Genomic DNA, 8,701 nt, shown 5'->3' on the forward strand with positions numbered 1-8,701 from the left:
TTAAATACACTTTACATTGGCAAAATTAAAAACCACATGCTTCCATCTCTGTAATGCTGTGGTTTGGGTTAACCAGGAAAGTAAGATGGGACAGTTATGAAAGATCTGATTAAATCTGGTGATATAACATGCATTGTTTTGGTGCTTTGTGAAAGAAGGTCCAGTTCACCAAATCTGCTTGTCAACAGACTTCGGTCGTCACACGTGTAGAAGATATAGAATTTTTTTATTTCGAGTTTTCTGAATTCTGAAGTGACATTTTGATTCTCTATTGCCACCTCATGATAGATTTGTGTTTTGCACCATTATAGCTATAGTAGAAGTGGTGGCCCTCACAAAGAAGTCACAGAACATGGGCCACACAAAGGCATAAAGACGTGTGTGTGTGTGTGTGTGTGTGTGTAATACTGCAGGTAGAGAGAGGCAGCCAAGCTCTCTAAATCAATTTTTCATGGCTTTCTTACACAAAAGAGGGACACAACCTATACACACATAAACACACACCAAAGCACATGTTCGTAGCTTCACAAATAGTCACATGTTTTGACAGACTCATAGTGCAAAGATATGTAGAGCTATATAGTTACATGTTCATGTAAGTGTGCAGACATATACTGTAGTAAACACATGTTGTGTGCACATATCCCAAACATACACAGACGTGTATACAGTAGTGTATTGATCATGTGCCAGACATTGTATGTACTGAAAAAAATGTAAAAAATGATGATTTATCTTGGTGTTTAAGTTATTTGTGTTTTTTTGGGGAGGGGGGGGGGTTGCTTGTTTTTATAAATCTAAATTTAATAAAAGACTTAAAAATTAAAAGACAGTCCGTTGTTGCTTCAGTGGGAAAAGTATTTTTCAGCTGACAGCAAAGTTTTATTTAAACTATGTTGGTGTTTAAGTTGTGTTTTTTTTTGGGTTGTTTGTTTTTATAAATCTAAATTTAATAAGACTTAAAAATTAAAAGATCGTCCATTGCTGCTTCAGTGGGGCAAGTATTTTTCTGCTGACAGCAAAGTTTTATTTAAAATATGTTGTCATTTAGTCTCTGCATTTTAATTGTGTACCATGTTGCAAAGTTATTTTTTACTGTATTATTATTATTATTATCATTGGTAACCTAAAGGTTCTGTCAGCTTGATATTCAGCATTCTAGGACCACACTGTAAGTTAACTTAATGCTTTACTCAGATACTCTTTAACATGAATCAGACAAGAGTGTAGCTGCGGGTGTAAAAGGAACATATGTGTGATTTATCAATTTGTACAACAGTAATATCACCCAGAATGTTCACACACGTCTGTTGGAAATTATTTAATAACCAGTTTCACCCATCTTTCAGGCAGGCCTGACATATTAGACATTTGTGGATGTGTTAAATGACCATACTAACCATAGAACTGGTTCCTTATCATGATTGTCTTCTCTGGGATTATGTTACAATGCATCTAAGTTACCTGAAGGACACACACAGTTTCCTTTCATCTGCACACAAGGTACAAGAGTCTAGAGGACATTAAGGTGGAGTGCCTCACACTCAGTGTATCATCATGTAATCACAGTGCAGCTGCTGCAGGTTAATCACTCATATCACACCTTCTTAAACAAGGATAGTGTATAAAGTGTTTTACAACAGGTAAAAACAACAACATGCTACACAGTAGGCATCAGACTGAGAGACATGACACAGTGTAATAAAACCTATTAAGGCTACAGAATGATTAAAATTACATGAGATACTGTGAAGGTCAGAGAAAAAGTAAAATGAGAAAGATAGAACCTAGGACTGACATTACACTGCAGGATTTTTGCAGTTGTAACCAATCATATTAAAAGTATAATAAACCACTCTAGCTATCTGTAATTTATCAGTGAAGTTGGCTACCAAGTAGGCATCCAATTTTTTTATTTTTTAAAGGCATGCTCATTTCCAGCCATTTAGTTTTTAATCTTGGGTACTTCTGGATTAGCTTGGCACCCATCATATGTCAGAATATGAAAGTGGACAGCATGACAAACTGCAACAGCATTAATTAATTTGAATTCCTCCTCCATAAATAGGTAAATAATGGTATATGTAGCGATAAAGAGATCTGTAACACCCTAAACAAAACAGGTAATTAAGAAACCCCATATTTTAACTGGCATAATACAGACATAGTAACTTAAGTTACAAAAATTCTCTCTACAAAAACAACACAATAACAGACATGCAATGTGTGTGTGTTTTTTTTTAACTTACTGTGTGTGTTATGTTCCATGGAGTAGTGGAAACATCCCTTTCAAGTAGCTCCAAGGTTGGTAAGTCCAACCGGTTATCGCTGAATCTTCCCCCACATATCTCTCACATTACAGGCAACCACGTACATTCCCAAAGTAGCGAAATTAATTCCAGGCAGGCAGCGTAGCACCGACAGTAACATCATGGATCATTAGAATCCTCTCTCTAACCCGCAACACATCACATGTGCCAGACACACTGGCCTCAAGCAGTCAAAGCAAACAGGTACTGTGCTCCAGAGGAATCCAGCGTTGATGAACTGATCATTCACCGCCCCAGGGTGCTTCACTGCCCAGCTGTTTGTAGGTTACCAGCTGCTCTATTCGCACCATATTAGACCCAGTCAGGTAAAACAGTGGGTCCCTGTACAGGAACATTCCCAGACATGCAGTAACCTCAGGCCCTGTATTTTTCTTCACATCCTCTGGTCACAGTGCAGGCAGCAGGGACCGGTGGATGTCAAGCAAGCTCGCATAAATGTGCACAGCCAGGAAAATATGACCATTCAAGGAAATTCGTGAACTATTGTGTAAGACTTTAAATAGTTGGAAAAAAAAGTCACACCAGTGAGCGTTCACAAGACTTGCATAAAGTATAGAGTTGCTTCTGCATAGAAGTACAACACAGGTACACCTCATCTTTTGAGCTTTTAGTCATGTTTAAGATGATAATTCATCGTTGTAACATTGGAGACAGGTCAGAAAACACAAAAACGTCATGGGCAAATCAAATAAAAATTGGCAGATCACTGGACATTAATTGTACTGTATTAAATATGGAGGTATAGCAGAATAAACATATGATAGAAGCATTAGTTAAGCACACCTGCTGTATTAGCGCTGGTTTGGGGTGATACTGGGTGCTCTATGTCAGTCTTGAACAGCAAACCCCCAGAGATGCAGGAGTACATGTTTGTCTATTATTGCTAGCATTGTCACATGTGTATGCTGTGACCTTATCTCTAAGTCCCCAGTGTTCTGCTGGGGTGGAAAGAACATTTGCCAGGATTTCAGCAGTATGCTCTGGCATTGCTTTAGTCTGTATTTTCCATTTGCTTATAGAATGGCAAGTGATTGCCACATATGATTCAATTCAAAGCACTGTCCATGCATCCGTGGTCAGAGATACCTTTTCAACACTTATCAAATGACTGCACAGCTCACAGGCATTATCATCATTGGGGGGGCAACAGTGGTGCGGTGGGTAGGGCAGTCGTCTCCCAACTAGAAGGTTGAAGGTTCAAATCTTGGTGCCAGCAGTCCACGTGTCAAAGTGTCCTTGGGCAAGACACCAAACCCCCCATTGCCCCTGATGGTTAGAGCCATCAGTTGAGGTGGCGCCGCAGATGGCTGCCATCGGTTCTGTACCGGAAACAAATTCCATGTGTGTAACATACTTGGCCAATAAAGGTGATTATCCTTATCATACACTTTATCCCATCGTACTGTGACTATTTTTCTTGATGGGGCCATATACTCCAGCTGAACAAATGCCATCAAACTTTGAAAACACTCCTCCTCGATGAAGCTAATGGATAGCATGTCCTTTGCTGATGAGGGCCATTAATAATAATAATAATAATAAACTTTATTTATTATTATTATATTATATTGTTTGTTTTGCACACCGATCATCCAACTTTTTTCCTCGGGTGACAGAGCTAGCCGATTACTGTCTACGGACCGCATCCCACTTTCTGCTGGATGCCTTATGATATGCTTACTTAAAAGACAGAGTTTGCACCTCATTTTCATTTATTTTCTCAAATAAGTTCCACACAGAACTTTTTGATGGCTATAATCTCTGTTTCTGCTGTTTGTATTTGGCGCTATAGTTAAATGATATACTGACCTTGTTATTGTGTTATTTTTAGGTGCCAGTAAAAGCACAGGAAAACAATGACTGATTTTAAAGACAAAACCATAGTTGCATAAAATTTACTATTATTCCTAATTATTTATTATTGAAATATTCAAAGAACATTGTCCATCCCTATTATGCGTCAAGAGAGTTTGACAAGCAGACAAAATGTTTCCATAAAGATAAATTATTTTTTAACAATAGAGCTATAGGATACTTTTGTTTCTTTTATGGTCTTATACATGTGACTTGAGTCATTTATGATGTACTTCTTTTATGTTTAGCTGTTTAAAAAAAAATCAAGGAATGCTCCTGTTAGACTGAACCATTCATGGAAAATATGCCCATATTTCTGTGTGAATAAACTATTAGTGCACTCATCTTCTCCCACTGCCCACCTCTGAAAGCTTTGCCTCAAAACCACAACCCAAAAATTACCCTGAATGTGCACGTTGTGTGTATCTGTAGCTTTGGTCCCATCAAAAGTATGTTTGTAGAAAATATCTGCAGTATGTGCAGGCTACTTTAGTACATCTTTAATTCCAGTTATAAACTGAGAGACTAGTTCTGTTGAAACAAAGTATGTTTGAAAGGAGAAGTAACATCACAAACGGACTTACCTTTTGACCAGTTATCTCAGAAACCACAAGCCTTACAGCTTTCTGCCTCCAACCATCCTCCGAAAATATCCCAAAAATAATAATAATAAAATAAATTTAAATAAGGAATGATCAAAAATCTCTCACAGGACAAGACATCGAAGAAAAACGGCCACCCCTTCAGTGAAAGAAATCCATGCATTCAAGATCCTGGTCAAATAATTAATGTAAGATTAATCCTTCCTTCTGTATAGAGACAATCCCCCCAGCTTCCATTCAACCCACCAGTGATTTGATAAAAAGGAGGGATTGTGCAGAAAGATGATGGGTTGTAAAAAACGAGGTGAAGAGAGGCTTAGAGACACAGGAGGAGGATAAGGTCCTTGAAGGGAGAAGGCTGGAGATAGATAGTTAATCCTTTCCTTTAGATCTATTCCCTCTATGAATGATACGTCCAGTGCCGTCCTGCTCGCTGGCTCATGCGCTGCCGTGTGTGTCTAAGAGGCGTGAGTGTGTGAGAAAAACAGAGAGACAGAGTGTGTGTGTGAGAGAAAAAGAGAGACAACAGTGTTAGGTTGCTGGCGTCATGCATCAGCTCTTCTGTATGTCGCTATGTTTGTGATTCCTGCACTCAGCACACGTCAGAGTGTGCGTTTATCCATGCATGTACACTGGAGGGCTGTCTTTCTGGTGTGCCTATGTGTGTGTGTCCCACCTCCCCTTCTTCTTGTTCATATGTGTGTGCAGTCGTGCATGTAGCAGGAAAACGCGTGTGTGTGCGTCTTGTCAAATATAGTAACATTAGTATATGCAGCCTCTGTCTGCCTGCAGTTCTCCTACTGTGACAGAGAGAGGATGATGGAGGTGGAATACAGAGAGAGTGATAATACCGAAGAGTGAAAGCCGAGTGGGGGAGAGAGAGAGAGAGAGGAGAAAGATGGAAGGGCAAGGAGAAAGTAGAGAGTGAGTGGGAAGTGGAGAGAGAAATAGAGAAGAGGTTGGTTGATAAAAGAACGGAGGGAGGAAGAGAAAGAGGGAGAGAGAAAGAGAGATATGAGCAAGAAACGCTGTAGCAGGAGAGAGAGGGAGGGATCAGCTGATTTCAGTGGAGATGAGAATCTCCCTCTGCCACATGGGCTTTTCTCCTCCTTTGATTTTTTTCCTGTTTTTTTTCCTTTTTTCTCCTCACATCTTCTTTGCTTGGCTTTCATTTTCATCCTATTCCCTGCAGCAGCTGTTGTAATGGCTGGCTTTGTGTGTGAGTGCATGTGTATGTAGAATATTTTGGGGCATCTGCATGGCTGTATGTTCACATGTGATTTTTAATGTGTGTTCTTGAATTATTTACAGCTTGTTCCTCTAAAAGGAAAATATAACATTTCAGGGTGAAGGTAGGGATCCTGGTTGAGGTTAGGCTAAATCATCAAGGAGTTCAGGTAAGTCAATGCAGTGTTGTCCACATTATAGTGTGTGGGGTGCACTAAAAAGTGAAAGTCATTGTGAGAAAGCAAAATGTTTTGGAAGACACCAATGACAGTTTTCAGGACAAACAGAAAGAGAGGGGGTGGAGGAGTAAAACAAGGTGTGAGGAGGAATAGGAAATTGGGGGGGGGGGGCTTTGTTTGTTTGCACACAGCATATAATTACTTGGCTGCTTCCTTACATGGACTGAATCATAATTGACACACACATTGTGCTGTTAACCCAGCATGTGAATCATTTGGCACTGTTGGCAGTGTCTAGACGAGAGACTAGTTGTGTCCATAAGGAATTGAAGTGAAACATTTTTTACCAGCTAAGCATCTTTTTTTTCTCTAAGGGCACCTACATTAGCAATAGCACTTATGATCCAGGTGTTTTTATTGTCTTTCTTTTCATAGCTTATGTACCAGGAGTGTTTTCCACCCATCCATCTTATATGTATTGTGTTACTTCTGCTAATATGGCTGTGATAGAGGCTGTCTGATTGATATCTTTGGTCAGATACCTGGGATTTACAGCCAGTGGCCCCAAATGTCTTCCCTGCTGAAGTGTCCTTGTGCAAAACATCAATTCATGACAGATCTCAGGCTATTGTTGCGTAAGGTAAGAAAACTCAAACTATCAGTCAAATCAAAGGATTGGTATCAGGGCCAATCGTTAGTGCTTGGTGTCAGTTGTAGTGATGAACACACATGTAATCCAGCCCTTGTCTTTGCTGTTCAGGAGCATCTACCTGCATACTTTCTTGAGTTTGCACACAGGCCAGTTAAAACACTAGACAGGTCAGCTGCCCAACACACACACAAATATAACCTGAACATGAGTCCTGCAGTTTCCTGTCCAAACGTGGGTGCTGTGCTGGCTTCATTCATCTTAAATGTACCTCCTGGCAAAGAGAAGTCTATATTAGCCACCAGTAGCTGCTGCCAAAGCCAGCTTTGTAGGACACACTCTTCGGTGGTAGTTGTGAAAGATGACTGATAGAATGTCTAGAATAGCAGTGAAGGAGCCTCTTCATAAACGTTATATTTTGGCTTTTGTTATTGTTGAAGGACATTACAAAGTGGAATGGATATTAAATAAATCACTAATAATCTTTGGTAGTTTTACACCTCTTCTGTTCTGCATCATGCTTCACCTTGCACTGGCTAGAGTAAATATTTTTGATCATGGGTAGACAGCCTCAGTATTTGGGGGAATTTGCTACAACCAAAAATATTATTACATGCAGCACAGTATGTTAAAATGGTTTAACTATTATGTTAATTACTATTAATCCTAGTTTGTAAATGTTGGCATAATTTTATAACCAAGGGTTTATGACTCACCCAGTCTCTTCAGGAAGTTCTTTTGAGACTTTGTTAACTAATTGAGAGGAACGGGTTAACCACATGAGCTTGATTCATTTGGTTGTCCGAAGGATGTGTCCACTTTTTTTGAGCTGCTTGCTTGGCAATGAGGCCTCCTGGCATGCAGATCCATTGTAAGTGCCAACACCTTCTGCCAAGGCAATATTTATGGATGGTTGTGTTCCATCACTGATGAAGGAAATAGGGGGTTAGATATATTTTGGACGGGAAAGCATTACGCATTTTGTATTCTTCATTGATCTTACCATACTTAGAGTATGGCGTTGAAAACTGGGGAAATACATACAAAAGCTCACTTCAACCATTGTATATATTACAATAATTATATTGCGATATATTGCGATAAGAATTGTGCATAAGATGGGATATAGGGATCACACCAATGCAGCTTTCATACAGTCTAAATTGTTAAAATTTTTGGATATAGTAGGATATAAGACTGCTGTGTTTATGTATAAAGCCAGTAAAAATTTATTACCTGGTGGTGAAAAAAAGTTATTTAATGAAAGGGAGGGGGGATATAATTTAACAGGTCAGTTAAACTTAAAAATTCATGCTATATGTGCAACCAAAAAAAGATTCTGTATTTCCATAAGTGGTGTAAAACTATGGAATAATTTAAATGTGGACATAAAAAATAGTACTAGAATTGATGAGTTTAAACATAAGTATAAAGGTATGTGTCAATCAAGATACATGCAAGAACAGGTTTAATGATCAATCAGATGGAACATTGTGGGTGTGGGGTAAGAATGTTGCACTCTGTAATAATTCTTTAATATACTACTTGTGTGGCGTAGAAGATAATTATCTATGAATGTAATTATGTAGAATGTTAACACTCTGTAATAATTCTGTAGTATATTACTTGTGTGGTGTAGAGGATAATTATTTATCTAGAGATATTGCTTAGGATTTAAAAGTTGTAAAATGATGTCATGGGGTAGGACTAGATAAGTCTGACTTCTTCCTACTCCGTTCAAGCATGTACTAGGTATAAGTAAATTGATATTGGATTATTATTGTTGGATATGTGTGAAATTACATGTGTTGACATATCAACTGTTTTACATGCTTGAATGAATAAATCAAATCAAATCAA

The 8,701-nt window shown here is 38.7% G+C and overlaps 1 protein-coding gene across 1 annotated transcript in view; it reads right to left on the reverse strand.

The window, feature by feature from the left end:
• Positions 1 to 5,424, reverse strand: part of lrtm2a (leucine-rich repeats and transmembrane domains 2a) — a 36,049-nt gene extending 30,625 nt beyond the window's left edge. The window contains exon 1 of the mRNA XM_020599588.1: positions 4,769 to 5,424. The gene's annotated coding sequence lies outside the window, so the exon portion shown is untranslated. The remainder of the gene's footprint in view (positions 1 to 4,768) is intronic.
• Between the last annotated feature and the right edge of the window lie 3,277 nt (positions 5,425 to 8,701).

The sequence above is a fragment of the Monopterus albus genome, unplaced genomic scaffold (assembly GCF_001952655.1).
Source record: "Monopterus albus unplaced genomic scaffold, M_albus_1.0 scaffold41.1, whole genome shotgun sequence".
NCBI classification, from domain to species: Eukaryota; Metazoa; Chordata; class Actinopteri; order Synbranchiformes; family Synbranchidae; genus Monopterus; species Monopterus albus.